This window comes from Ambystoma mexicanum, chromosome 1p (genome assembly GCF_040938575.1).
Source record: "Ambystoma mexicanum isolate Mex_15411 chromosome 1p, UKY_AmexF1_1, whole genome shotgun sequence".
Classification (NCBI taxonomy): Eukaryota; Metazoa; Chordata; class Amphibia; order Caudata; family Ambystomatidae; genus Ambystoma; species Ambystoma mexicanum.
Window position 1 is genome coordinate 1,504,743,810 of NC_090921.1, and position 13,446 is coordinate 1,504,757,255.

The following is a 13,446-nucleotide window of genomic DNA, read 5'->3' on the forward strand; positions in this document are numbered from 1 at the left end:
GGCAGTAATGGGTTAATGACAGCATATTGGTGCACCTTTCTCATTTCAAAATGTTCTTCATGTGTGTTTGCATCATTTTCAGGTGAGTTTCGCTGCCATTTTATATTTTAGGGTAGCGTTCCGGCCCGTTCCGGGTACTTTTTCGTGATAAAATGTAGATTTTGGGCAGTAATGGGTTAATGACAGCATATTCGTCCACCTTTCTCATTTCAAAATGTTCTTCATGTGTGCTTGCATCCTTTTCAGGTGAGTTTCACTGCCGTTTTATATATTAGGGTAGCGTTCCGACCCGTTCCGGGTACTTTTTCGTGATAAAATGTAGGTTTTGGGCAGTAATGGGTTAATGACAGCATATTGGTGCACCTTTCTCATTTCAAAATGTTCTCCATGTGTGTTTGCATCATTTTCAGGTGAGTTTCGCTGCCATTTTATATTTAAGGGTAGCGTTCCGGCCCGTTGCGGGTACTTTTTCGTGATAAAATGTAGATTTTGGGCAGTAATGGGTTAATGACAGCATATTGGTGCACCTTTCTCATTTCAAAATGTTCTTCATGTGTGTTTGCATCATTTTCAGGTGAGTTTCGCTGCCATTTTATATTTTAGGGCAGCGTTCCGGCCCGTTGCGGGTACTTTTTCGTCATAAAATGTAGATTTTGGGCAGTATTGGGTTAATGACAGCATATTGGTGCACCTTTCTCATTTCAAAATGTTCTTCATGTGTGCTTGCATCCTTTTCAGGTGAGTTTTGCTGCCGTTTTATATATTAGGGTAGCGTTCCGGCCCGTTCCGGGTACTTTTTCGTGATAAAATGTAGATTTTGGGAAGTAATGGGTTAATGACAGCATATTGGTGCACCTTTCTCATTTCCAAATGTTCTTCATGTGTGCTTGCATCATTTTCAGGTGAGTTTCGCTGCCGTTTTATATATTAGGGTAGCGTTCCGGCCCGTTCCGTGTACTTTTTCGTGATAAAATGTAGATTTTGGGCAGTAATGGGTTAATGTCAGCATATTGGTGCACCTTTCTCATTTCAAAATGTTCTTCATGTGTGTTTGCATCATTTTCAGGTGAGTTTCGCTGCCACTTTATATTTTAGGTTAGCGTTCCGGCCCGTTCCGGGTACTTTTTTGTGATAAAATGTAGATTTTGGGCGGTAATGGGTTAATGACAGCATATTGGTGCACCTTTCTCATTTCAAAATGTTCTTCATGTGTGTTTGCATCATTTTCAGGTGAGTTTCGCTGCCATTTTATATGTTAGGGTAGCGTTCCGGCCCGTTCCGGGTTCTTTTTCGTGATAAAATGTAGATTTTGGGCAGTAATGGGTTAATGACAGCATATTGGTCCACCTTTCTCATTTCAAAATGTTCTTCATGTGTGCTTGCATCATTTTCAGGTGAGTTTCGCTGCCGTTTTATATATTAGGGTAGCGTTCCGGCCCGTTCCGGGTACTTTTTCGTGATAAAATGTAGATTTTGGGCAGTAATGGGTTAATGACAGCATATTGGTGCACCTTTCTCATTTCAAAATGTTCTTCATGTGTGCTTGCATCATTTTCAGGTGAGTTTCGCTGCCGTTTTATATATTAGGGTAGCGTTCCGGCCCGTTGCGGGTACTTTTTCGTGATAAAATGTAGATTTTGGGCAGTAATGGGTTAATGACAGCATATTGGTGCACCTTTCTCATTTCAAAATGTTCTTCATGTGTGTTTGCATCATTTTCAGGTGAGTTTCGCTGCCATTTTATATTTTAGGGTAGCGTTCCGGCCCGTTCCGGGTACTTTTTCGTGATAAAATGTAGATTTTGGGCAGTAATGGGTTAATGACAGCATATTCGTCCACCTTTCTCATTTCAAAATGTTCTTCATGTGTGCTTGCATCCTTTTCAGGTGAGTTTCACTGCCGTTTTATATATTAGGGTAGCGTTCCGACCCGTTCCGGGTACTTTTTCGTGATAAAATGTAGGTTTTGGGCAGTAATGGGTTAATGACAGCATATTGGTGCACCTTTCTCATTTCAAAATGTTCTCCATGTGTGTTTGCATCATTTTCAGGTGAGTTTCGCTGCCATTTTATATTTAAGGGTAGCGTTCCGGCCCGTTGCGGGTACTTTTTCGTGATAAAATGTAGATTTTGGGCAGTAATGGGTTAATGACAGCATATTGGTGCACCTTTCTCATTTCAAAATGTTCTTCATGTGTGTTTGCATCATTTTCAGGTGAGTTTCGCTGCCATTTTATATTTTAGGGCAGCGTTCCGGCCCGTTGCGGGTACTTTTTCGTCATAAAATGTAGATTTTGGGCAGTATTGGGTTAATGACAGCATATTGGTGCACCTTTCTCATTTCAAAATGTTCTTCATGTGTGCTTGCATCCTTTTCAGGTGAGTTTTGCTGCCGTTTTATATATTAGGGTAGCGTTCCGGCCCGTTCCGGGTACTTTTTCATGATAAAATGTAGATTTTGGGCAGTAATGGGTTAATGACAGCATATTGGTGCACCTTTCTCATTTCCAAATGTTCTTCATGTGTGCTTGCATCATTTTCAGGTGAGTTTCGCTGCCGTTTTATATATTAGGGTAGCGTTCCGGCCCGTTCCGTGTACTTTTTCGTGATAAAATGTAGATTTTGGGCAGTAATGGGTTAATGTCAGCATATTGGTGCACCTTTCTCATTTCAAAATGTTCTTCATGTGTGTTTGCATCATTTTCAGGTGAGTTTCGCTGCCACTTTATATTTTAGGTTAGCGTTCCGGCCCGTTCCGGGTACTTTTTCGTGATGAAATGTAGATTTTGGGCAGTAATGGGTTAATGACAGCATATTGGTCCACCTTTCTCATTTCAAAATGTTCTTCATGTGTGCTTGCATCATTTTCAGGTGAGTTTCGCTGCCGTTTTATATATTAGGGTAGCGTTCCGGCCCGTTCCGGGTACTTTTTCGTGATAAAATGTAGATTTTGGGCAGTAATGGGTTAATGACAGCATATTGGTGCACCTTTCTCATTTCAAAATGTTCTTCATGTGTGTTTGCATCATTTTCAGGTGAGTTTCGCTGCCATTTTATATTTTAGGGCAGCGTTCCGGCCCGTTCCGGGTACTTTTTCGTGATAAAATGTAGATTTTGGGCAGTAATGGGTTAATGACAGCATATTGGTGCACCTTTCTCATTTCCAAATGTTCTTCATGTGTGCTTGCATCATTTTCAGGTGAGTTCCGCTGCCGTTTTATATATTAGGGTAGCGTTCCGGCCCGTTCCGTGTATTTTTTCGTGATAAAATGTAGATTTTGGGCAGTAATGGGTTAATGTCAGCATATTGGTGCACCTTTCTCATTTCAAAATGTTCTTCATGTGTGTTTGCATCATTTTCAGGTGAGTTTCGCTGCCACTTTATATTTTAGGTTAGCGTTCCGGCCCGTTCCGGGTACTTTTTCGTGATAAAATGTAGATTTTGGGCAGTAATGAGTTAATGACAGCATATTGGTGCACCTTTCTCATTTCAAAATGTTCTTCATGTGTGTTTGCATCATTTTCAGGTGAGTTTTGCTGCCATTTTATAGGTTAGGGTACCGTTCCGGCCCGTTCCGGCGCGTTCCGGGTTTTACACACACCCCGTGTAGGCTTCTGCAAGGGGAGGAGAACATTAGAGAGGACGATCGGGATACTAATGGCAGAAATGATGGAAGGGAGACATACCGATTGTGAGGTCTGCGTAACTACTGTGCTGCTATCAGGACGGGATTGGGAAGCAGGGAAATCGCGGCCGATAGCAGAGTGTTCTATGAACAGAGAGAATGGGAAGAAAGCTTGCACAGGCTTCTTTCACACAGGGAAAAGTAGAAGACTGCAAAAGATGAATGAACTCACAGAGCTTAGCTAAGTGAATAGTAGCAACGCAACGTTGTCTCAGTCGGAACGCCAGGAAACTCTTCCCTGACAACGAGGGCAGAGCCAGCCTCAGTGTAGAGGAGAGAACGATTGGAATGCATCTCTGTCTTCGGACCGCCATCTTGTGGGAGCCACAACTGACTGACCCAATCTGCTTCCAGCGGTGCCAGATGGACCATCTGCGCCCGTGGGACATGACAACCAGTAAGTAATCAGAGCATTACCCCGATATCCTCCCTTTCTCGTCCCAATCCTTAACATGTGAAGCATACCAAATATCATCTAGATCGCCCCAAAATTTAAAGAATACCAGCCTTAAAACCACTGCAACACCTGGTGGAATTTATTCAGCAGAAAACACAAAGAATAGCTGAGCGGAGATTAGCCTCAGCAAATGTCCCATCCCCATGACCTGGAATGTGAAGAGGTTATCTATATATATATAAAAGTGAACATTTGTGGGTTTGTGGCTTCGCGTATGTTTCCTATACAATTCCACAATGTTTCACCAAGCTGCACAAATTGTGCACAGTCACCTGTTAGGACCCTTCAGACATTACTGGCTACATGACATCTGAGGAACCCACCCTTTTCCCCGGATTTCAGCAAAAGTGCACATTTGGGTGTGGTCTGTGGCTTCGCGTTTGTTCCCTATACAATTCCACACCATTTCACCAATCTGCACCATATTATGCACAGTCACCTGTTAGGACCCTCCGGACATTACTGGCTACATGATATTTGGACACCCCATGCCTTTTCCTGGATTTCAGCAAAAGTGGAAATGTGTGGGTGGGTTTGTGGCTTTGCGTATGTTCCCTATACATTCCCACGCTGTTTCACCGATCTGCCCCACATTTTGCACAGTCACCTGTTAGGACACTCCAGACAGTAGTGGCTACATGACATTTGGACACACCACCTCTTTCGCCGGATTTCAGCAAAAGTCCGAATTTTTTTGTGGCTTGGCAAATCGTTGTTCCTTATACAATTCCAAACAATGTTTATGGAAATCTAGAAAAGATATCAGCAAAGAACTGAATGACTTTAACGGCAAAACAGGACAAGGTTTTAGAAGTCAAAAGCTGGAAATCAAGGTAAAGGTTCAAAAACAGGCCGACTGCAAAAGCAGACTGGAAAGGTGCTACAAAGCAGCAACAAGAAAGAGGATTCAAAAGCCCAAAATCAGAATATTCAGATGAGGTTGAAAAGCACGAACTCCCAGTGGAAGCAGTTGACTGAACAACTTCTTCTGTTCAAAGTGAGCTTATGATGGCCCTCCCAGCCAACAGCTCAGCAGGGTGGAGCTAATCTCAGTATCAGGAAGCTCTGTTCAATTAGGCCCAGCCCCTGTTTCAGTAGCCTGCAGCAGTGGATTGTAGTTAAAGTCACTTTAGCTCTCAGAAGCCTAGCCTGCAGTGGCTTGGAACAGATGAATACAATCAGGGCCTCCTCAGGTCTTAGTAGCTTGCTGCAAACAAATGTACTCAGTATGCCTCCTCCAGCTCTCTGCCTACTGGAAAGCATACATGTACCAGAATGCATCTGCTGGTTTAACCCAAAACCTGTAATGGAAAATTAAATTAGATTGGTCCTGAACTGCAGCATTAAAACAAGTAAATGAAAGCAGAGGCAGTTTGTAGGTTCTAACTGTGCCATTATGTCATAGACAGAGTCTCTAAATGCGCACATGTAGCAGTGCAGGGTGGCAGGTGGGTAGGATCCTGACAACACTTGATCGACACACCCCAATGAAAACCACCTTTCCTAAAAAATCTACCAACAAATGGTTCTCTGAAGACATAGCTCTCAACTCACACGCCTTTGGCGGGTGTCACCCGCCTTGTAAAGGGCTGACTCACCCGCCAAGCCTCCTGCACGCCCATTGATTCCAATGGGCGTCTCACCCGCCAAAAACAAAATCGGGTGATTTCACCCGCCTTTGCGACACAAATGGTTGAGAGCCATGTCTGAAGATCTACTTACCCTCTGTAAACATAAACATGCCCTTGGGCACCTCTGGAGAAAGAACCCCACTCTAACAATCAAAGATACTTATACCGCCTGCGCCAATGCCTATAAAGGTGCTATAATCTCAGCCAAATCACCAGGATCTCTGAAGCCAGTTCCAACTCCAGAGAAGTGTTCAAATTTCTCAAACAACTAGATTCCCCGGCTTCCCCCTCCTCTAGTTTTCCTAAAGACAAAGCTTGGTGTACTGTTATCCAATCGTCCCTCGCTGTCAAACCCGTAATCTAAGAGACAAAACCATTCTAAAGAAGACCCTGCTGGTTGCTAAAGATCTCCTCTCTCCTACCAACCCGAAGCCACCCCATCCGCCCTACCCCCCGTCCACTTCACTCCGGTCACCTCTTCTGACATCCAAAATATCATCCTTCACTTAAAACCTTCGAATTGCAAAGTTGACACCTGCCCTACCTACCCACATTGTTACTGTGCGAACCAACTCTCACCTATCAACTTCAAATTCATAAATGCCTCTTTTGCCACGGCTCTGTCCCGACTTCTATCAAAGAAGCTTGCGTCACGCCATTACTCAAAAAACCCACTCTCTAGCCCACCCTCACAACCAACTACCACCCCATCACTATGGTACCTTTCCTCAAAATCCTTCACCGCACAGCAAACACCCAAATTCAAGCCTTCTTTGAGAACTACAGCCAACTTGGCTCATGCCAATCTGGCTTTAGACCTAGACACAGTACTGAAGCTGCCCTCATTGACCTCAAGATTCAGCTTGACTGCAAACACAACTCTGGGAATCTTGCCACTTTTCTCCTCGTCGACGTCCCCACAGCTTTTGATCTGGTCAACCATGACATTTTCAGCACACATTTTACCTCCAAATTCCCCTTCTCTGATGAAGCTGCCAGATGGGTTAAGTCCTTCCTCAGTGACCGTACCTCCAGAGTCTTCATAGGTGCTGAAGCAGCTCACCCCATCCCTGTTCCCTATGGTGTTCCTCAGAGTTCCTACATATCGCCCACACTCTACAATATGTAGAGCCCTAAGCCTTTATTTGACCACCTAAACACCTTGATATCCCATATACCAACTTTGCGGATGCCACACAAATCGTTTTGAAACTCCTTGGGGATCACGCTGTGGGCTCTTCCAATATCAATCGCGTTTACAGCGTCATCCAGACTTGGATAGCTCACCATCATCTATGTGTCTGCAACGATAAAACAGAACTTCTTAATGTGGGGGGTCCCCTCATCATCTCAAGTCCTTCTCCATTGATGCAACCGTACCCCTGTCTCCAGGCAAGTACAAATCTTGGGTGTCTACCTTGACACAAAGATTTCTATGCACAAGCAAGTTAGTGCTCTTGCCTCTTCTGCTGCATACTCCACCAAACAGATCAACCTAAGTAGAACATTTCTATCTACCAACAACTGCCTCACCCTGGCCAGGGCCATCATGGCCAGCAACTTGGACTATTGTAACGTTCTCCACTCTGGCACCTCCACAAAGAACACATCCAAACTTCAACTGATTAAATACAATGCCCTTCATGCTGCACGGGGCATGAAGTGCACCAATCACAACTCTCAATCCAGGCGCGATGCCCATTGGTTACTGATAAAAGCCCAGATTGAATTCAAGATCTTATCTATTGCACACCGATGCATCCATAATGCAGCGCCAACTTTCCTCAATCAGAGCATCTTTCGAAAGACAAGCGCCCCCTGCCTATGTTCCTCCTTCTCTCTGACTCTATTCACCCCAGATATAACAAAAAGCAAGCAGGGGGGTCCAGCTTTCTTGTCATTGCCCCTACCCCGATGCATCCAAAATGAGCCTCACTGATGAGGTCCAACAAGGCTGAAACACGTGTATGGGGTTGCTCTTGGTACTCTTGTTCAGAAGAGAATTGCCATAGCTTTTCAGTGCTGGACTGCCCATGTGGGCGGGACAAAGACTGATATGCAAATAGATATTTCCCATCTGTGAAAGGTTACAGTGAGCAAAAAGCAGATGGCTGCGAACTCTCAAAGTGGTTAATAACCACTGAACAGGTTATCATGCCGTGTTCTTTCGAGAGAGGGGCGCCTGCTACCTTTTTTGCAATTCTCCAATAAGTCTGGTCGAGGTGATAGCCACCAAAGAATAGTTGTCAAAGTCAGGTACCTAAGTGCTGAGGGTACCATGGGAAGGAAGAGGGGGCTTTGTAGGGCCTGAATGGCCTAAGGGCTGTCTCTGAGGATGGAGGGGATAAGGTTCTTAATTGTTGGATGAGAAATGGAAGCAGTCTAGAGATGTTATCATCCATGCAGAAACGGGAGACACAAGGGGTCCGGAATGCCCATTGAGCCCTAACTGAGTAATAGTAGGGGAACCACCCCATAAAAGGCCTGAAATAGTTATGGGAACACTTTGCTACAATCAACCTCCAATGACGTGTGCATAGGTGCATGAAGTAGAAGAATACTTAGAGGCCTGGTTAGTCAAGGAGAGATAACCTGAAAGACCATGTTGTAGGAATCTTGCGTTTTAAATAGCCAGATCCTCCAAGGTCAAGTTATTGATCGGCATTAGGAAGCCTTGGGGAATTTGACCCATGGGCTTGGGAAGATAGAGCACAAGAAACAAGGCCAGCTGTAGGAGCAGCAGGGACCAGCATCCTCTAAGCCAATTGGGCGCAACATGTGTCTGTAGAGTTCCTATATCTGATCTACCTGGGGAGGATTGAAGCTAGGGGATGGGTGGGAATGCATTCAGCAGGCTGTTAGTCAACTGCAGGGAGAGCGATCTCCCTACTCTAGAAGCGTTAAACAGAACCATGGAAGTTTGGTGTTGTTTGCAAATACAAAATGGCCCATTGTCAGTGCACCAAACTGTTTTGTGATTTTCTGGCAGCACTCTGAACATATGATAAGATCCTGAGAGGATGGAAACCTTCTGCACAGAAAGTCAGCCAGGGTGTTATCAGTCCCCTTGATATGGGAGTCATGTAGAGAAAGCAGATTCCAAACTACTGTTGGGCAGACCACCAGAAACCCAGACACAAGAAAAACAATGCTCTGAGGAAAAAAAGCTCAGTGCACCTTTGCAAGGATAACAAAGTGTATTTTCTATACAAAATGGAAAAAGGTGACAGAGTGCCGTAGAACCCACAGAGTTCACTGGGTTAGTTCAAGCAAACAGGACATTTTAAAGCACATTGGGCCTCATTATGTTTGCCGGTCCGGTAGTAACGGCGCTGGTAAGCTACCAGTGCCGTTACTACCAGACCAGCAACCTATGAGTTGTGCTCGCGGGTGCCTTTCTGCCCGCCAGGTCTGACCTGCCGGGCAGAGTGGCACCCGCAAGCACGACTCATCGGATGCACCGGCACCATTCATGAATGGTGCCGGTGCATCTCACCTCCCCATTCCCATTGAGCACGCGAGCATGACTCATTGGATACACCGGCACCATTCATGAATGTGCCGGTGCATCTCACCTCCCCATTCCCATTGAGCCCTATGGGGCTCAATGGTAATGGGGAGTAATGAATACCGGCACCTGGCAATGGGGACGGACCGGGTCCACCGGGGTCGGAATACCCCCTTACATCCGGTGCCGGTAATTTCATGAGTTTGGTGGTAGCCGTGCCGGTTTACCCGGCACGGCTACCGCCAAACTTGTAATGAGACCCATTGTCTTCACTCATCATGCACACAGTATACAGTAGTCATTCCGCATCTTCATTGGCTACCCTGTATATGCATACTAACAGTCCCCTATAGTACCACGACTGATTGACCACATCTAATCGATTCCAGCCCCCAACATGTGGTTCTCTGCCCCGCCATTTTAGGATCTATTTGTATAATTGGGTTCTTAGTGATAGCCTCGACATCCAAAGCATCGAATGCAAAAGCCTCGAAAAAAAAATGCATTGAAAAAATGCATTTTTTATAATGGGGGGGTTCCCCCTTTCAACCTCTGTTTATTACCCCTTAAAACCCATTTTAATAAAAGAGAAAACCTTTACCTAAAATAAAAATGCATTTTTTGAGGTGCATTTTTTTTTTTAGGCTTTTGCATTTGATGCTTTATATTCGAGGGAATCACTGGATACCGTATAATTGGCGGGCATCTGAGAATATTACCCTCCAATGGGCCTAATCACGTGATCGTGGACATGAGCTTGTTGGATATTTTTGAGGTCAAATTGCCTTTCTGGAATAAAGAAGCACTCAGGCACCCTCGCCAAGACACCCTGGTGCAGAACTGGATTTGTTGGCATCACCCCTTGCAATTCGTAGTACAAATCACAGGACATCTTGCTCTGTGCTTCCCCTCCGGCAGCCACTCCTCCCTGGAGCTTCACCTGGGCCTCACAAGACATCTTGCTCTGTGCTCCCCCTCCAGCAGCCACTCCTCTCTGGAACCCTTGCTCACTGTTCTTAGAGAGGCATAGCTCCACCTCACTGACCAGGCCCAACAAGGCTGAAACACGTGTCTGGGGTTTCTGTTGGTCCTCTTGTTCAGAAGAGAATGGCCCGGAATTTCGGTGCTGGACTGCTATTGGGCAGGACAAAGACTGATATGTAGTGGACATTTCTCTTCTGTGAAAGGATGGTGAGCTAAAGACTCTGGTTGAGACTCTAACCCGGGATATAGGCCGGTAGAGAGACACTCCCAAGACCCCCTTTGTTTGGGGACGTATGTGCTACATGACAGTCCTATCTTCTTGCACACGCCCCCTTTAATGGCCGTCAGCAGGGCTAAAACGTACTGGTTCTGAAAGGTCATCAACCGTATCACACGCATCTTGCTCTTGATCGCGTTCAATCCTTGCTCCATGTCATTCGCTAACTGAATAATTTCCCACCCATCAATCTGGAGCCATTTTGCATTGGCTGCAGCCTAGACCCCCTGGTAGCATAAGGGATGCAAAGAAGACCTCTGTTACAGGTGATACATGTCTGGAATCTCTTTCAATAGTTTGGAGGAATCTTTGGATAGATAGTTTGATCACCTCTTCTGTCTTCTTAGTGAGCGCTTCTTTCTTCTTACTAGAGGTGGCTGGGATGAGGTTTGCTTCGACTGTGCTGTGACAGATTGTGTTGCAATGGTTAAGTGTGCTTCAGGAACCACGACGATGGGGGGGGCTGTTGAGCATGAATAAGATGGCCACCTGATTGTACGGCTCCACAGCCTGTTAATCCAGCACGTTGCTTAATGTATCCTCACTGGCACGCATCTGTACGGATTTGGCCAAAAAAGTATCCTGATTGGCACAGCACCCGCACAGGCAACTTTGGATTGAATTGAGGGCTCTGGTGTGGCAGAATTCTCATTGCCGCCCTGCACGGTCTGCACAACTCCTTTGGTATCTGCCTGATACGAACTGCACACAGCCGGGCCGTGAACTGGAAGCGGTGCCCCGACTGCTGGTGGTGTGGGGCTGGAGCCTCGTAACACTGTGGAACGCTGTCGTGGTCACAGTACTTCTCCTCGCGACAGCGCATCCTCGCCTTTCGACCTGCAACGGCTCTCTGCCATCAATCTGATGTGGGCTCCCGTGTGAACCGTGGGCTTGGGTAACGGCACACTGCCGACCTTGATTCACTGGCGGCGCTGACACAACTCTATCAGGCTGTTGCACTAAGGCTGGGTCTCCGGGATTCGGAGCAACAAGAGACGCCCTCTTACCGACAGCTGGCTGGCGCCCTGACTGCGGCACTGCACTGGTCGGATTCACACCGGCACATAAAGGATAGCCCTGTCTGTGATCTCTCGCCTGATCCATTCAAAGCCCGAACCAACGGGGCCGGACCGCTGCTGTGCGGACGTTCTGGGTCTCCTACTCCTCCTGGAAACTTGGCTGGTCCTTGTTCCCCCTCTCCACTGGTCCCACGCCGCGTTGGGTGCACAAATCTGCCCTGCCCACCCTGATCTAATGGGCCCGTTCCCTTGCTGGTCAAGCTGCACTACCCGCGGTTTGGCTTGGTCGGGGCTGGTGCAGCCAAACTCCTTGACATACATTTGCATGCTCAAACTGCCCACAGGCTGCCTGGTCGTGCTGGGGGGGGGGGGCGAGAGGAGGTGCTGCTCTTCATTAAACTCCAACATTAAGCCTCTACCTGCTGTGGTACTGCCGCCGGTCTGTGGATTGTGCGACTTTACTGTGCTGGGATCTTGTGACACTTTCCTGGTGGGCGACAACTGGTCTGGTCTGGCCTTGCTGTCTGCTGCTTTTAACACCTGCTGGATCTGTACAACTGCGAACACCTGCTCACTGCTGCCGGGGGAGCACTGGATGCTACGAACAGGCGAGGCTGAATCGCTGTCCTACTTAACAGATGCCAGGTCGCTACCTCATCACTTCCTTCTCCCCAACTAACAAGGGGTACCATCATGACCAAAGGAGTGGGCAAGAAACAGAGTTCTATGAATATGTTCGCCAAAACTATGCGTAAGGAGCCTGGGTACACCGGCGAAGCCACTTCGGGCCCTCCCTTCCTGGTAGTAGTGAACCCACAGAGCTGCAGAGGATGATGGATGCACAGATTGGACGGCATGAGCGGCACAGTAAGCACCATAAAGGCCTGCATGGAGAAAACTTATACTCGAGTCACTGAGGTTGAGATCAGAGTTGGAATAGCAGAAGATGACATTAGTTCACTTAGGACCGACCTGGCTGCGTTCTCCAAGCAGGTGCAGGCGGTCAGTAAGAAGAATGAGGACCTGAGGTCCAGATCCCGCCATAACAATATACGCATTATTGGCTGAGGACAACATTTCTGGCTCCATGGAGGACTTTGTGGAACGCACCCTCCTCTCCTGGCTGGAGAGTCCCAAGCTATCGCCCCACTTTGCTATAGAGTGGGCCCACCGCTCTCCGATGTCGAAACCCAGACCTGGTGACCTTCCCTGCCCGATCATCGCCAAAGTCTTAAATTACCGGGATAGGGATGTATTGTTTCGGGCCGCCAGGGCAAAGGAGGAACTACTGCTTGGCTCGAATAAAATCCATCTTTATCCCGACTACTCTGTTGTGGTACAGAAGGCGCGTGAATCCTTCCTTGCAGTGAGGAGGAGGCTTTGTGATCTTGGTGTCAGCTACGCCATGGTGGCCATGGTGTTCCCACCCAGGCTCTGCATCGAGCACTCAGAGAAGGTCTTCTTCTTCACAATTCCAGAAGAAGTAATGAAGTTCCTCGACCAACATTTCCCTGGGTAACATTGTCTTGTTCTACTGCTAATTCTTGTTTGTATTATGGCTGCAATGACTCTGCCGAGACAGAATTCATTATAGCATTTCCCTATTGGGCCGCATGTGGCCACTGGTCCTCTTTTTCTGTGTTGGCACAGTTCACCTACCAAGGTGCCTCCTCATATGTCGTAACTGTTTACTGCTGTGTTGTGAAACAGGCTGCCTGACGCAATGAGCTCCCCCAATGCTAAGTTACAATGGTTGTGGTTATAACTGTTATGGGGTTTTCACCCCACTGATTGGGAGAGGGTGGGAGTAGTGGGTGGTGGGTGGGAAGGAGGGTAACGGTTTGCAGAAAATGCTTGATATGGGTGACAAGGCTATCAGATGCTT